This window comes from Erpetoichthys calabaricus, chromosome 11, assembly GCF_900747795.2.
Source record: "Erpetoichthys calabaricus chromosome 11, fErpCal1.3, whole genome shotgun sequence".
NCBI classification, from domain to species: Eukaryota; Metazoa; Chordata; class Cladistia; order Polypteriformes; family Polypteridae; genus Erpetoichthys; species Erpetoichthys calabaricus.
In genome coordinates, this window is record NC_041404.2 from 79,787,881 (window position 1) to 79,804,810 (window position 16,930).

The 16,930-nt window shown below is 37.7% G+C and overlaps 1 protein-coding gene across 3 annotated transcripts in view; it reads right to left on the reverse strand.

Moving 5' to 3' along the window:
• Positions 1 to 15,253, reverse strand: part of l1cama (L1 cell adhesion molecule, paralog a) — a 192,130-nt gene extending 176,877 nt beyond the window's left edge. For all 3 annotated transcript variants that reach the window (XM_028813403.2, XM_028813402.2, XM_028813398.2), the window contains exon 1: positions 15,151 to 15,253. The gene's annotated coding sequence lies outside the window, so the exon portion shown is untranslated. The remainder of the gene's footprint in view (positions 1 to 15,150) is intronic.
• Between the last annotated feature and the right edge of the window lie 1,677 nt (positions 15,254 to 16,930).

Below are 16,930 nucleotides of genomic sequence, written 5' to 3' on the forward strand. Positions count from 1 at the left end.
TACTGCATCTTAAAACACTGCATCTACAGTATATTCTGGCATGGCATGTTTGTATTAGACAGTAATGTCAAATTTCTTTAGTTATTTATTTAGACATTCAGATTTGTCCATTCTAGTGTTTGAGTACTAAAATCTGCATCTCCCATGACACTTCGTTATCAACCCTCTTAAAGGCAGTCCTTTTTACCTCCTTTTGATGGAGTGTGACACATTGTCTACTTTGAATGCATTTTTTAACATTCATATTTTCGTAAACATAGCTGCCAATTCTTTCAACCTTATATTGATTCCTACATTATCGTCATAACTGAACAGCAGCAGTTCCAGTTTCTGATTTTGAAATTTTAGATTAGCGATGCTCCACTTGTAATATAAGAAACACCATGGCGCATTTACATTTTGTACTCCATTGTACAATTCAAACAAATATTAGAACAAATTTTGCATGTAGGAAAAGTATGCGTTTACATTTATGACTACCTCAAATACCTAAAATTAGACTCAGGTGTACTAGATCAGGTGCAAAAGATTAGGACATCATTAGAGAGGATCTTAGGAAAAATGGTCTTATTTAGACCTCAGACATTGAGTTTGGTTTTCTCTTTGATGTTAAAGTGTTTGTTGTGCACAGATGAAAACAGTCCTTTGAGGCCTTCAGAAAGTAGGTTATAGATGCCTATGAGTCTGGGAAAGGATTTTAAAAGATCTCCAAACAACTGGAAATCAACCATTCCATGGTCTGGAAGATCATCTCCAAGTGGAGAAGATTTCAAACATCTGCCAACTTGTACAGGTCAGACCACCCCAGAAAGTTCAGTAAAAGATGATGAAAGATGTCTCAAAGTAATCCAGAATTTCATTATGGGACCTACAAGTAGCTCTTGCCACCGTTAATGACAAAGTGCAAGAGTCTACTATTAGACGGGGGCTGCACAAATTAGATATACACAGGCTGTGTGCCAGGAGGAAAACATTGCTGTCCAGAAAGACCATCAGGACAAGACTAAAGTTAGCCTAAGAACACGTAGGCAAAGACCAGAACTTCTGGAACAATGTGCTCAGAACAGACAAGGCAAAGATAAAGCAATTTGATGATAATACCAGAAGACATGTTTGGTGAAAATCAAAGACAGCATATAACCAGGAAAAACCGGATACCAAATTAAAGGCACATGGTTGTGGAAATGCTTTGGGCTGCTTGCTGCTTCAAAGGGATGGACAGTTCACCATGATAGAATCTTCTATAAATTCTTCATTGTACCAAAGGGTGATGTAGGATAATATGAGACCATCTGTTAGAACATTGAAACTTAACTGAACATGGACTTGCAACATGGCAACAACCTTAAAACATACCAGTACATCCACCAAGGAATGGCTAAAAAGAAAGAAATGGAGGATTCTGGAATAGTCAAGTCGATGCATGGATCTAAATCTGCACAGAAGTGTGGGGAAAGCTTTCTCCCAGTTGATATCACACACTGATGATGGATAGTTATGGGAAACATCTGCAAGGGGGCAATATTAGATATTAGATCCAAGTGTGGATTCACTGTTTCAACAGATGGAAATGGTATATCTGTTTATTTCAAGTCAAATTTACATTGATTTTTGTCAATTACATTATCATTACCTATAGATACTCTTTACATTATTATCAAATCTTGATATGTCCACATAAGTTAAAAAAAATAATTATATTTATTTCATTTAGTGAACTTACTTTTTCTCATGAATGTAATTTTATCTTATGTTAATCAACAGATTCTTGGAAAGCTGCGTGGTTAATACTTCCTCAGACATTTGTGTATTTTAGCTTCAACAGCCATACTGCATGGGTAGGTATTGGTATGATTTTAATGTATTCCCCTATTGTCCACTGCCAAAGGACAATTAAGTGACTATCGTAACATAAGGACCTCAGTTCAGAACTAAGCAAAGGTTCCTCTGAAGTAAAGCATTTCTCCTAAAAAGACATATTTCTGGAAAACCCTTGACCTAACCCCTTACCCAGTAAAACACTGATATGTCAGGAGAAATTTGTCCTGAAAAAATTAAAATCTGGTAAACATACTTTAAATCGAACCAACTAATTGATGCAATTATTACCCCAAAAGTCAAACTTTAATGATTCCCATACAGCAGTGTTTTTTCAACAGTGATTCTTACACTATATGTCCATTTTTAGTAAATACCCATTACAATTCTTGGCTACAGGAAAACCAACATTTCTCTAGGCAGCAAAAATCGCTAAGTGCGTATTGAAGGGGATGCTAAAACATTTCAGTTAAATATATACTTTATATTTTAATCATTATGCATTATGTCTAAAAGTTAATTACTGTTTAGTGCATGAGAAAAAAACATGCATTTTGATTTTATCTACCACCAGAAAATGTACTATACTGTTATCTGGGTTTCCTGAATACAAATTAGTTAATTTCATATTTTCTTTGTGAGGCAGTATGCAGTTTCTTACAGTCTTTGTTCTCAAACCAGATACAGAGGTCAGAGGTTAGCCTTTTTTGGCGGATATGAAGACCAGCCTACAGAAGTCAAAAGTTGAATATAAAAGCCAGCTGTTATGAAGACACTTAATGTGCTTGACAGATGTAAGCTGTTTTTGCCAGATTTTAACACATGTATGTAGTTTTGCAAGGCTCGTCTTGCTCTTTTGGCAGGTCATATTCATGGAGTAGGACTGGAGAAGAAATGCTAAATTGCATCTGAAACTGTTTGACAAGATCCAGAAGAATACCAGATTCATGTTTAGAGAGCAGTAAACTTGAGGGTACTATATGTTCAAGGCAAGCTGATATGTCTGAATATCTTTTCTATCCATCCATCCATTTTCCAACCCGCTGAATCCAAACACAGGGTCACGGGGGTCTGCTGGAGCCAATCCCAGTCAACACAGGGCACAAGGCAGGAACCAATCCCAGCCAGGCTGCCAACCCACCGCAGGACACACACAAACACACCCACACACCAAGCCAATTCAGAATCGCCAATCCACCTAACCTGCATGTCTTTGGACTGTGGGAGGAAACCGGAGCGCTCGGAGGAAACCCATGCAAACACGGGGAGAACATGCAAACTCCACGCAGGGAGGACCCGGGAAGCGAACTCAGGTCCCCAGGTCCCCCAACTGCGAGGCAGCAGCGCTACCCACTGCACCACCCCATATATCTTTTCTAAATTACTCAAATTTTACTGACTGCTTGTTGATAGATGAGATCAGATTTTCCAAGACGGAAGAGCTGTGCCTGCAGCTTAAGGAAGACGCTAAGAATTAAAAAAAGGGGGAGAATCCATTGGGGATGCTGTTATGATGACTACACATCTAGAGTGGGTATAAAGACTTAGTGAGCAGTCCCTCCACCATAGAATTGTTGCTATAGCAACACCTACCATTTCTCAACTGGTGTAACCTAATAGAGTAGCCCAAGAATTGATCGAGTGAACCTCCAGTTAGATCACAGAGACTCATATACAACTTTTCTTACATAGTGTCTGCTAACCCGTCAATCCAATTATACAGCTGCCTTTTATTTACTTTTCACAGGTTTAATGTCTTAAAAGCAGAGAAGTCTTTCTAATGGGTTAAATTCTGATAAAAAGATACTAACTAGATTGTCAAGACATTTTTGTAATTTTGCAACGTATTCTCAAGAGACTATAGCGACATTTCAAATAGGTCTTTTGAAAAATGGCCTTCACTTTGTAAGCAGACAAGAATATGAAATGAACCTTATATAATCCTGTGAGCTAACGGAAACATTTCAGACACCAAAGCGCTACGGCACTATATTTCCTAAATTCTCCTGTTTTGAGGGGTCTAGTCTGTGTCTATCTATAACACTTAGTCAATCTCAGAATTCCTTAACCAGGACAGTTTGTAATGCACTTGTGTCTTACCCTACCATACACTGTATGTACATTTTGACTGCATTTAAATGTTGTGATCTACAATGCTATTATGCAAATTTTAGGCAGAATTTATTTTGTTAAGTATGAAGAATGTTTTAAGAGTTACTGCAGTATACATTGTTAAAGTGGATCTAAAATTTGACTTATTGGTTTGTGAGGTGCTACTGTCAAATTCCACCACTCTCACTATCTTTAAACAGATAATATACTACCAAACATTAAAGTGTTCAGCAGTCTAACCTGCTTAACTTCAGAAGATTTTTTTTAAATTATCATATGCCCATGGAGCCAATAAACCATTCAGTAAGCTATCAACTAATTTGCCTCGGGACAATCCAATATATGCCACATGTGGTACAGTATTAGCCTTTCCTCTGCAGTGCTCTTCAGACATTTTTTTCTTCATTTCTCTTTCCTGTATAAGGCTCTTCTTCTTACTCCGCTCTCTCTCCCTTTCTATCTCTCTAGAGCACAACTAATTAAATCTCACAAGCTGAAGTGTTTTAAATGTTACAGTTTGGTTTATCTCTTAATTAGTTCCACTTTCCTTACTTATAAATTGTGGTTAGAAAGGGGGTTAAAATGGCACAAAGGCGAATGAAGGAAAGAGGGGTGCAGGGAGGAAAACCCTCATGACCAATTCAACCGTACCGCTACATACCATTGTTAGTGTGAAGGCGTTTAAGTGTAGAATGTGGACTGCTCTGTCACTGCTGATGGTACACACTCCTTATGAGCAGGCCCTGTAAGATTACTGGTAAGCCATGTGCAATAGGTGTGAAGAACAAGTGTTGTTTACCAAAAGTGAGAGCAGATGTCAAGAGGTTTACTAAAGGTGGGACTGGTCATGGCTTAGGAGTGCTGTGAATGAACACTGTAGCTTGGTGGTCATGGGACAGTATGCATATTCTTAGCCCACCTTTTTTCAACTTTTCAGTTCTAATTGCCAGCTATTACAGACGGGAAGAAGCCTATTTTTCACATTCCTTTCATGCAATTACTTTCGGGTCTGTTTGATGGCAAATAGCATTTATATAATATTTTATTACAAAATAGAGAATCTCCTATACTTTCATGTAGATTTGTCTAAAAACTCACAAATATCTGCTAATGATTCAGTAGCTTACCATGAACTCCAAATGTGCAGTTTCTTAGTAGTTTTATATTACTTTTTTGTAATGCACTTCCTGAATAAATGTAATCAATTGAGTGCAGACAAACATTTTCATCATCCAGTGCTGTTATTCTTGTAGTTGACAGTTATCTGAATTTTGAGGGATACCTCTTAGCTGCAGTCAAGGTTTCATTCTACCACTTGTAAAAAAACAAAAATCCATTACTACTTCTCAGAAGCATGAAGTCTTTTGTCAAGGCACCATCATCTGTCATCTGGATAATGCTTTCTCTGTAGGTTTTCCTTTTTAAAACATCAAGACTATAAAAAGTTCATAATGCAGCATCAAGAGTCCTGGCTTGAACCGAATGGAGAAGTCACATTATACCTTGGCTGGATCAGCTACATCATGTCAAATATAGATTCAGCTGTACAATACTACATACATTAACTTACAGAGCTGTCAACACCTATACCCAAAAATGCCCTCCTATGCTGCTGACCACGGATAAACCTTGAGATACCCAAGAGCTTCTAACACCAACCTTTTTGTTTTCTCAGTACCTTGCAACATGTGTCATGACAAACATACATTTAGTTTTGTGGCATCCATGCAGTGGATCCCTGCATTTATTTCTGCTTGTGAAGTTTTATCAATTCCCATATTTAAACCAAGACTACAGGCTCACTTCTTCAGTCCTGCTTTATAAAAAGAATCTTATAGCAAATAGTCTCTGAAGGCAGCTATGCCATCCCATGCTCTACTGTGTGCCAGGATTTTCATTTGTAACCGCTGCTTTCACAGCACAGCTTTCTCCATTTGTGTCCTTTACAAGTTTCATCTGAATACACCAATAATGCAAATTTTGTTTTTAATTCTATGACAAAGAAGCTCACAGTCGTCCTGTTTGACATTATGGTAATACATGCCACTAATGTCATTTGAAACATATAAAATAAAGACTGACTTATAGAGTCAACCTTTGTGCAGAATTCACAGTATATGGTAGATACACAAATAACAAAAATATTCTATTTGAAATCTGGTCAATAAAAGTCAATACCAAGGGTTCAAATCTGTGAATTTCTTCTCTACAAGCCAAACTTAATAATTACAAATACCTCCAGTACCTGCAATACAGAAATCAAAAAGATCAAACTTCCAAGAAGGGCAGTTAACATTGACAGTGCCATATAATGCAAAATGTATTATTTATTAACTGTATTATTTTGAGATAACACCTAATTGAACACATCTCACCAGGTGAAAAATGACTGGCAACGTACAAATGGTTAATACTACTGTATATAATGCATCCTTATGCATGCTAATGTAACTTACCTATACTTGAAGTACTGCAATATTGCAAAAACACATTTATGACTCATGACTGTATACACAATACAACATCAGCTGCTTTACATGAATCATAAATCATGACTGATTACCACCATTCTTATCTGCACACCTACATTTGCCTATGTCTTATGTTTCGCTCATCACGAACACCTACCGCAAATGAGGATTACACTATAGTCTCACAATCACAATAACCACACTCTACAGTTTTCATCCATTCACTAACTCAATTGTCCTGTTCATGTTCCCTGGGAGCTGATTATCCAAGCTCACTTGGTGTAAAGCAGAACAAACAATAAATGGAGTGCCCAAACCCATACTCACTCATACTGAGCCAATTTAAAGTCTGTAATTTACCTAACATGAATATCTCGGAGATGTCAATGATGGGTGTAAGTTTGGCTTATATATCAGAAACAAAGGATGATGATGTGAAGGAATATTTTTGAATTAAGTAAAGTTGCAAATGGATGTCCCACAGACTGCTGTGTCCCACTGCTCTTTTTAATACATGTAAGAAAAAATATAAATAACAAGCTGGTTAAGTTTTCAGATAATACCAAACTCTGAAGGATGGCAGATAATCTAGATCATTACAAAGTATCCTAGACAGCATACAGGCTTGGGCAGGTTTGTAGCAGATGAAATTTACACACGCACAAACACAAGGAGTAAGTTACAAAGCAGTAACTTGGATAGCAGTAATTTGGGGACCTTCAAAACTTGACTTGATATAATACTGGAGAAATTAGATGAATAGGATCGACGGGCTCTGTTTGGACTACATGGTTACTCTTAAAAACTCTTAATGTTCTGAATAAATAGATGAAGAAAAAACAAACACATGGGAAGAACATGTAGCCTACATAGTGGTAGTATCTGGGCTGAATTCAAACTGAAGACTTCTGGATTTTACAGATTTCTTTCATGGAAAAACATTATCTTTGTATCTGGTTTCCTTATGTTCCTTATGTAACATTTAGTCCCATGCATCCATTTTTCTCAAACTATTCTTTTCAGTAAAGCCTGCCCTACAAGGCCAATGCAAACCATTAAAAATATAGGAAACTAGTGTTTCACAGGGCAGGTGGACTTATACCAGACCAACCTAGAGTTCCTAATCAAAATCAGCAAATGATTCGGCAGGACATGTATGCAAACCCTACACACAAGTCACCATTGTCAGGAATCAGGTCATGGTCCAAGTGGTATAAGGTAGCAATGAAACATTCTGTAACTTAGAGCCATCACCATTATTTCTAAAGTTGGAGTGTTGGCATATAATGTAACTTGATAGAGTCATTTGTGGAAATTTAACTGGAAGCCTTTTAGCTTACATTCTAAAACATAAACCACTAAACAAGATTGTCTGCCTCCATGTCCCCAAAGGGAAAAAAAATATCTACAAAGTAATTATAAAAAATACAATAGAAGTATCATATCGCTACATGGTAAAATGTTAATTTTACTGGCAATATTGTGGTAGAGTTAATTCTATTAGTGCTTAACCTGTGTACAGTATGTAACACAGCCCCATCACCTCTTCGGCATTTTCTGAGAGGTAGTAATTTTAACTTCTGAAAGCAACATTATTAGATGCTAAGAAAATGTCTAGTCTGTATGTTTCAAGGGGAATATGAAACTTATAAGCATTTATAACATTCCTGGAGAATACAGCTTTTTTTTACTTTAAAACACCAGCAATTCACATAAGCTACGGGAAACATTGAAATAAGAGATTGATTTTCAGGTATTCCCATCTGAAAATATTGTATTTAGCAGTATGACCAAGTGGCTAAGGCAAGCAGTAGCCCTAGACTGGGCACCAGTCCATGCCATTGTAAATTCAAGCACATAAACACAATGCCACTTTGAAATGTCCATTCAATGTAATGAGCACATCATGTGGCTCAAACCCTGGACAGTGCTTCCTACTGTGCCAGCAACAATGTGCCTTTCTAAACAGAAACCTAAAAAAATAAAATATTCAAAATAAAGCCCTTAACCTGAAAATTGCTCCAATGGCACAGTACAATGGCTGGCCCTGTGCTATGACCCCCAAAGGTAAAGCACAAAGACAATTTCCCCTTGGGGATTAATAAAGTATATTAAAAAATCAAATTTGGACAATTCACATCTTTTAATTTTAAAAGTTACTATGGAACATAGAAGTGCATGATATGAGCTGTTGTCTCAATAGTTGTTTGGAGCATATGTTACACTTGAAGCTACTGTATATTATGGTATACAGTTATACCATAAGTGGGACTATCATCAGGCTCTCAGCTAATGGTTTTAATGAAATAATGTACAATTAGCTCACAAAAAAGAAAACTTAAAAGAAAAATGTCCAGACTTTTTCTTACTGTTTTATCACAATGTTGCTAGGCTGTTTTCTTTTAAAGTTTGTAAAGCGAAAAATACATGTTAATTATAAATTTGCTTTCATATACAGTATATGCATCGATTCTGAACAGCTGGCTAGTATTTCTCCTTCATGTGAAGGCTATCTTTATACATATGCTAACAAAATTACCTTATTATTTTGCATTTGGAATGTGATTACTGAGTAAGCAAAAAAAGGCGATTCAAGTACTGTACTATCCATCTGGACTTAGAAAAAAAATTGTATTGCTTTAACCACGCATGGACCATATAGATACCCATAAGGAGAAGTAGCCTTAATTAACATAATGGCAAATGCTCCAGAAAAGCAGAAAGCTTACTCTGCATAGTGTGATAACAGTAGTAGTCACACAGGCAGCCAGAGATGATTAAATATAACATACAAAATAACAAAAGGGGATTACTTTGTTTCAGCATGGTGCTTTCATTATATTTATTGTTTTTAGCTGCACTTCACAACAACAATTCTGTAGCTCAGACAAAACGGTCTTTACTAATGAATTATCTGGAACATAAAAGTTTCAAATAATCAGAAAGTTGATAATAAAAGTTTTAAAAAGCATTTGGAAAATACAGCAATGCTTTTCCCCCAAATTTAAACTCCACTTGACAACATTACTATGCTGATGAGCACTTAAGGAGATGACCAACTGAATTATTACACAAATGTACTCAAAAGATGGGCTGAAGAAGTGCCACCATTCTACCTGGTGTATTTGGACCTTTTTCATATGAATTAATTTGAAATGTTCAAGCACTTGTCACCTACAATCAACTGAATAGTATCACACTTTTGGTTCAATAGTAGGTGGTCATTTCATATAACCGGTCTATTGTCTTTCACTTTGGTGGACACTTGGATTAATGCTCATGCAGAGGATATGTTCACTTTCACAGATTATCCCCATAAATACTTTATTGAATGGAAATTATCTCAGAAGCACCTTATGATTATTTTAATAAGACAAGTTAAGACGTCTTACACTGCTATTGCTGTGGATTAGTGAGGATTATTTTAAGTACACACCTAGCAGTGCACTTAACCATTTTATCATTAATGAAGAAGCAGAATACTATAGTTATAAACCACACTACAAAATACATTTATCAGCAAAAGAATCAACATTCTTAAATTAGATATAAAACTTACCTTATGGTATATAGTCATTTAACGTAGTGCTTAATAAAGAACCTGGTTCATAATTTTAAAAATGTATTAAGTTGAAAAAAAAAATGTTCTCTGCAGTTGATACTTATACAGACAGAATGGTGGTCTACAGCTTTTTATGCTCTTAGTTTTATTAAATTTGTATCTGACTTATGATTTATTTAATTTAAAGCTATTATCAGAACTGCTTTTTGAAAAAAAAAAATCCTTTAGAATGTTACTTGTAAGAATTACTTCATTTAATCTGCACTTACATGGGCTCCTTCATCAGAATTATGTGTGTGCTTATTTCAATTTTTCTTTCAATGCTTCAAACAAAAATTGTGTATTGTGGCAGAAAATTTTAAAACATTCAATCAAGTGACAAAAGATTGCATGCTATAAAACATAATGCTGTCTTCTTGTTTATTTTTAGCCGAAGTGTTAATGAATGGCTCAAGTTCCTCACTCTTATCAAATGATGACAGAAGTACTCTGCTACAATTACAATGCTCCATATTTAACACTTTCATTAACTCTACACTCTTTGCAAACATATAAAAATAATCATAAATAAGAATCCACTTAGAAAATAAAGTAATGCATTTAGGAAATTAATTTTGATGGTACAAAAAAGGGTAGCACGGCAATGAGGTATTTAGTGCTGCTGCCTTGCATCAACAGGAGACAAGGTTTGATTCTTGGCCTCCATCACTATCTGCACAGAATAGCATGTTCACAAGCCCCTGTCTGGGTACCACCCTAAAGATGTTAATCAGACACTTTGACCATGGCTGGCTCCTGGCTTACACTAAGTGCTGCTGGAACATTCTCCAGACTCTTGCAATTGTATTATTGGATTATGCATGCCCAACAATGGATTAAGTAATGGATGCAGCATCATACTCTGTTTTCTGGAATGCATGATTTTACATTCTCAAGGTTTTGAGTGTTCACATTTAGAGAAATACAAAAGAAAATACATAAAACATACTAAATTACAAAGTTTGTATTTTGAACCAGAAAACCAATAAATGTTAAAAATCCATTTTCTAAGCCACATATCTAGCTTGGGGTTGCTGTAAGCCAGCAGAATGGAGCACAGAACATCAGTTTTAATGGGCTGCCAGTCCATTAAAGAGCACCTCATACCCACATGCTCACTCACACACACTGAAATAGTTTGGAATCACAAATTAAACTTACAACATTTAAAAAACATTTGGTTACATTTCTTTTGTTTTTACAATTGGAGCACAGGCCGTTAAAATGATATGTGGATTGACACAATGCATCAGTAGCTGGATTTGAACCCACAGCCTTAACCACTACACCACACTTAATCTAAAACTTACTAAAATAAAATCAAGGCATTTTTACATTTAACTTTTGTCACATGCAAAATTTCATATAAAATGCATCCAATTGTATGCCAATAAGGTCACGAGTTAAATTCTACTTCTTGTAAATTCATGAGGATTTGTAACTTTGAGTGCTCCTTTTTTTGGTATAACATTTGCTCCAATTTAAATGACATTTCAAGTTTGACAAAACTTAAATGTAAAAAAAAGCTTTGATGTTCTTTTAGTAGACTCTTGGTTTAAGGCTGGTGGTGTGGTGTAGTGTAGTGGCTAAGGCTTTGGTTTGAAGTTGACACGATGTGGCCATCAAAATCAAAAGAAATGTAATCATCCATCCATCCATTTTCCAACCCGCTGAATCCGAACACAGGGTCACGGGGGTCTGCTGGAGCCAATCCCAGCCAACACAGGGCACAAGGCAGGGAACCAATCCCGGGCAGGGTGCCAACCCACCGCAGGACACACACAAACACACCCACACACCAAGCACACACTAGGGCAAATTTAGAATCACCAATCCACCTAACCTGCATGTCTTTGGACTGTGGGAGGAAACCCACGCAGACACGGGGAGAACATGCAAACTCCACGCAGGGTGGACCCGGGAAGCGAACCCGGGTCTCCTAACTGCGAGGCAGCAGCGCTACCACTGCGCCATCGTGCCGCCCGAAATGTGATCATTTGTATTTAAAAATTGGAAGTTTACTCGAATAGAAGTGTCAGCCAAACATTGAAATGCAAGTTAATCTTTCCTTATTTTAAATGACTGCTTCAATCTTTGGTGTATGTTATCTAAACCAAGGGTTCCCAACCCTGTCCATATTTCACGTGTTATAGGTTCACTTGGATAAAAGGTGCCAGCCAAAAAAGTAAATGTAAGTTAATAAATCTTTCATTATTTTAAAAGATCGCTTTAAGTTTGGGTGCATGTCACCTAGTCCAGGGGTTCCTAACCCTGTCCTCACAGTCCCCAAACATTCCAGGGTTTTTTTACACTCCCAGCATTCCTGTACTAGACAATCAGTTAACAATGTATTAACATACATGGGCCCCATTTGATTCTTGGGTGCACAACTGGATGGTTCTCAATAAAATACATTTTGGGAAATATATGGACTTGCTACCTGGGATGTCACTAATTAAAAGTACAGTTTCATATACATTATCGTAGTCTTAGTTCAATGTCTACTGTATTTTTAAATACTGATTTCGGTGACTTGGTAATGCTAAGAGCTTCAGTGTACCGAAGCCATTAAAGCTTTCACGATTGATTAGTAATGGACGCGCTGCTACAAAAAAAATACCAGTGTAAAAACGATTACTGGTACTTCAGGTGAATTAAAGTAATTCAATTGGTAGACGTTATATAAAGATTTCTATTCAAGATATGAAAAAAGAAGAAAAAAAAAACATAAGAAAACTGAAGCAATCCAAAAGAATCTGAAATCACGACTAACCATTAACAGCCATTCACCGCATCACCCACTGCGGTGAGCCCGGAGTCTGGGCGGATGCGCGGAAACGTGCGTTTAGCTTTCGCTATGACCGGAATGGGGACTTCTCCCAAACGGGACAACAAAAACATTCCGATCAGTCAACTACTGAATGAAATATATAGCCGTAAGTAAATCAATAAATACCACCGACGACCAGGGGTATCCCTTGACAACTGCAGCCTAGGGAAATCCTTTCATTACCCTTCCACTCCAAACCCCACCCGCTCGGGTCCGCAGCTCCTTTTCTGTTAAGGGTGCTCACTACGAGCTGCGCTGTTTCATTTACCAGGTTTTTCTTATTTTATTTTTTCACTCGAGGCAATAATGTCGTCCCCTATACACGCGTGCCGCCGCACAAGCGCTCAGCCTTTTCTTCCACCTGTCGTGAGCCAGCACAATCCTTTGCATCCCTCCGTACCCGCGCCACACCTTTCCAAACCAAATGACCTGGCCGCTCTCCGCCCACTTCTCGCATTTTAACACTGCCGGGACCCACATTAGGATCCCTTGGTCCATCCAACACGAGGTTTGGGCATCACTTTGCCCTCCGCTACCCACTCAGGGGTCCCGTTTCAGCCACCCCACCTTTCCATGTATATCCGACTTCCGGTTTGTCCTGGCAGACGCCACACCCTCACCTCACGTGCCCCTCCGGCTTGTGGATGTCACCTCTGTGTCTGTATTGCATTCGGTGCCCCCTAACATCCTTACCGTTCTCTGCTTAAGTGTTTCGCGGCAGCTGCACCTGACTTCACGCCGCTCGGCGGGTGCACACCTGATCGACCTGGCTCGAGGATGCACGCTTCCAATTAGGAGATGCGGTCGTTTGGCAACGTGAGGGGGTAGCTCATCAGCTTCATTGTCGAGCCCACTCGCCACCGGGTTTACGTAGCGCACGTTTCAATGAAATGCAGTCGTGATTTAAACGGAGCACAGCCCAGAAATCAATTCAGCAAAATGCAATTACATCCGCGAAGCAATATGAAAGGCGCGATTTTTTCATTAACGCACTACAGCCTTAGGCGTAACGCGATTTCTGTTCGGCTCAAATATTACCAAGACTGAACGCCTTCTATCACTGCAGTCCTCATCAGAGACCATAATGGCAGCTGCCAGTAACTTATTGTGCTGCGCTGGAAGATGCGAATCCAGCCCCGCGCCTCACCCATGCGGGGAGATGCCGCAAAACGTGGTTTAAGGTGCCCCGTTGGTCATTCTTAGGGTTTGCCGTTTTACCAGAAAAAAATAAAATACTGTGTTACATTAATACATAAATAATACATCACCAAGCTGGAAGCTGCATTACAATTGACCACAAGTGCATATAATAGAGAAAGCAGCTTCCTTTTGTCAGAAACATTAATATTCTTACTTCGTGCAAACGGATCATGCGATCACATTAGAGCGTTTGAAATATTTATTTTACAATCCTTAAGAGAATATTCTCCTGACAAATTAATATTTTACAGTTAATCTTCACAAGTACACTAGTTCCACCCATTGTAGCACATACATTTAAGAGACTGGATAGCAGTTAGAGGAGAATTTAATATATTACACTGTTAATTATTTGAAGAGTATGGCTTGCCTATTCATGGAATATGCCAACTTGTGGCTGCTGCCAGTGCACTAATGGCAAAACCCATTTCGACATCTGTAATCAGCTCTGTATTTACAACTAACCCACAACAGGTTTTTCAGTTAATAGTGCTTGCTATTAAGCAAAGCTCACTGGAGACTTTTTTTTGTTAGTTTCTTTATGATAAACACAACACTAAGTAGAACACACCGATTTTATTCAAGGCTTTTAAATTGCTTTATAAATTAATTTGCATATTTTTGCATTCACCAACAGCTTTCCGGTTTTCTACATATCTGCACATATACAGCTTAAACCAATTGGTATGGCTGTTCAATAGCATGCTTGAGCACAATCTGCTGGAAGTGAAAATTAAATTATCCCAAATCAGTTTCCAGCCCTACCTTGTTCATATAAAGAGCATAATTCATTAAAGATACCCACTGTAGATAATTCATGCAGTTAAAAAAAAAACACACACACACACACACACACACATGAAAAAAACAAAGTAATGCCTTTTTAAGCCAGCAACTTTTGGTTTGAATAATAATAATAATAAACACTTCTAAAAAACAGGCTACTAAGACATGTTCCCCAGAGGTATAGCACACTAAGTCTGTTCTGGCTGAGACCTGAAAGGCATTTTTACTTTAGAAAATAAAGATGTCACTATCAGAGATTCCACATACTAGTCCCTCCTGTGTTATAAGGTGTGTGGGTGCCACTTAACTGATCTAATTATTGATAAGCCTACCTTTGCAGATGAAGCTTCCCGTCTTTCCTGTCTCTTCCTCAGAGTAAATTCTCCTCCAATGCTCCTGTGATGTTGTGAGCTGCAGCAGTGATACACCCCTCCCTTGCTTTCCCTGTTCCTTCTGATTCGCAGATGGCTAAAGATGACATCATCTCTTCCTCTCCCCTCCCTCCATCTCTCTCTCTCTTCGTCTTCAGTCCTTATACTGAATATAACTCACTGGTTTTCAGTCACTCTTTCATTTGCATTTTTATCTCTGCCTTTGGTTCCATCTTCATTCGCTCTCTTTGATCTGATGCTCCTTCTATCTCTCATTTCCTGCTCTTTTCTACTTTTCATTTTCCTTATTGAATTCTCTTCTCCAGCATTTTGGGCTGTGTAGTGTAGGTTTTCCTGAATTTATTTTTTAATTGATCTTTATGACATATCCACTATTTTTAAAATTATTAATCCATGAATTAGGGATTACATTGAGCATTTAAATAAATATTTACAACACTATATAATTTAACTGAACTTATTAAATTCTTCCATTCCCATTTGCTCTAGCCCTGTGTAAATCTTATTGAGGCCCCATGAAGTTGGGTACAACTGGCTTCAGCCTCATTATATGACAGGAAGAGATTAAGAGACCAGTCAGAGATTTAAGATTTAGCACATACAGTACATTGTGTCACATTAGCACACTGGAGAGATGGGGCTTTAAAATAGAACTTTACAGTATATGCCTAGACCAGTGGTTCACAACCTTTTTACATCCAAGGACCACTTTTCCAACCACATACTGTATAAGCCGCGGACCACCAACATATATGTAATTTCACAATGCCATAAACCCTGAGTTGTTTTTATTCGATAGGTCAGGAGTTCTTAAACTTTTTAATGTGAGGACCCAAATAAGAAATCCTGAACCACACTAGGGCCCAAGAAGAGGATTATTACCATGACGACAGCAGAGTCACACACAAACACATAACAATGGCAATATAATAATAACAAAAAAGCTTGTTTTTATTCCATTCAAGCATGTTTCTTACATGTATATTAATGAAAGAGAAAGGGGGAGGGCAGATATATTGTTAATAAAATGATAATTATCATTCAGAACAGAGAAGAGAGTCCTGAGGTGCAGCACTGCTAGTGTAAATGCTTAGTGTTAAGGTTTAGTAAAACTGACAAAAATAAATTCTTTAGTAAGGTGGTCAGGATTTGCATCCTGGGTTCTCTCTGCTGGAGTTTGTATGTTCTCCCCATATTTGCATGGGTTTCCCAGTGTCCAAAGACATGCAGGTTAGGAGGATTGGCGATGCTAAATTTGGTCTAGTGTGTGTATATAAGTTTGCCTTGTGGTGGACTGGCACCCTGGCCCACCCACCAAAATACGATCCCAGTCTGGATTATGCTGGTAAGACAATGACACAAAATAACGGTTGTGGCCCGAGGATGTGTTAATATTTTTAAAGGACAGTATGAATAACCACTTATGTTCTTGACTCAAAAATAAAGTGTTAAAAGAAATGAATCAGTGGTATTTATTTACTTTGTCTTAAGCTTTTTTTTTTTTTTAAATGTTTATCAAAGGAGCTCCACCATCAACAGTATATGCTGCTAAATATGATTGCAAGTAGTACAACGTCCCGGTTTTAATTTAACATTTCAATAAACTCGGTAAAAAGTTGAGTCACACGCCTAAATTATTACTAATAAATTTGTGCTTATTATTTGTATTTTATACAGGTGACAGGATAAATGTTGATAAACAATTTGTCAAATGGTCAGG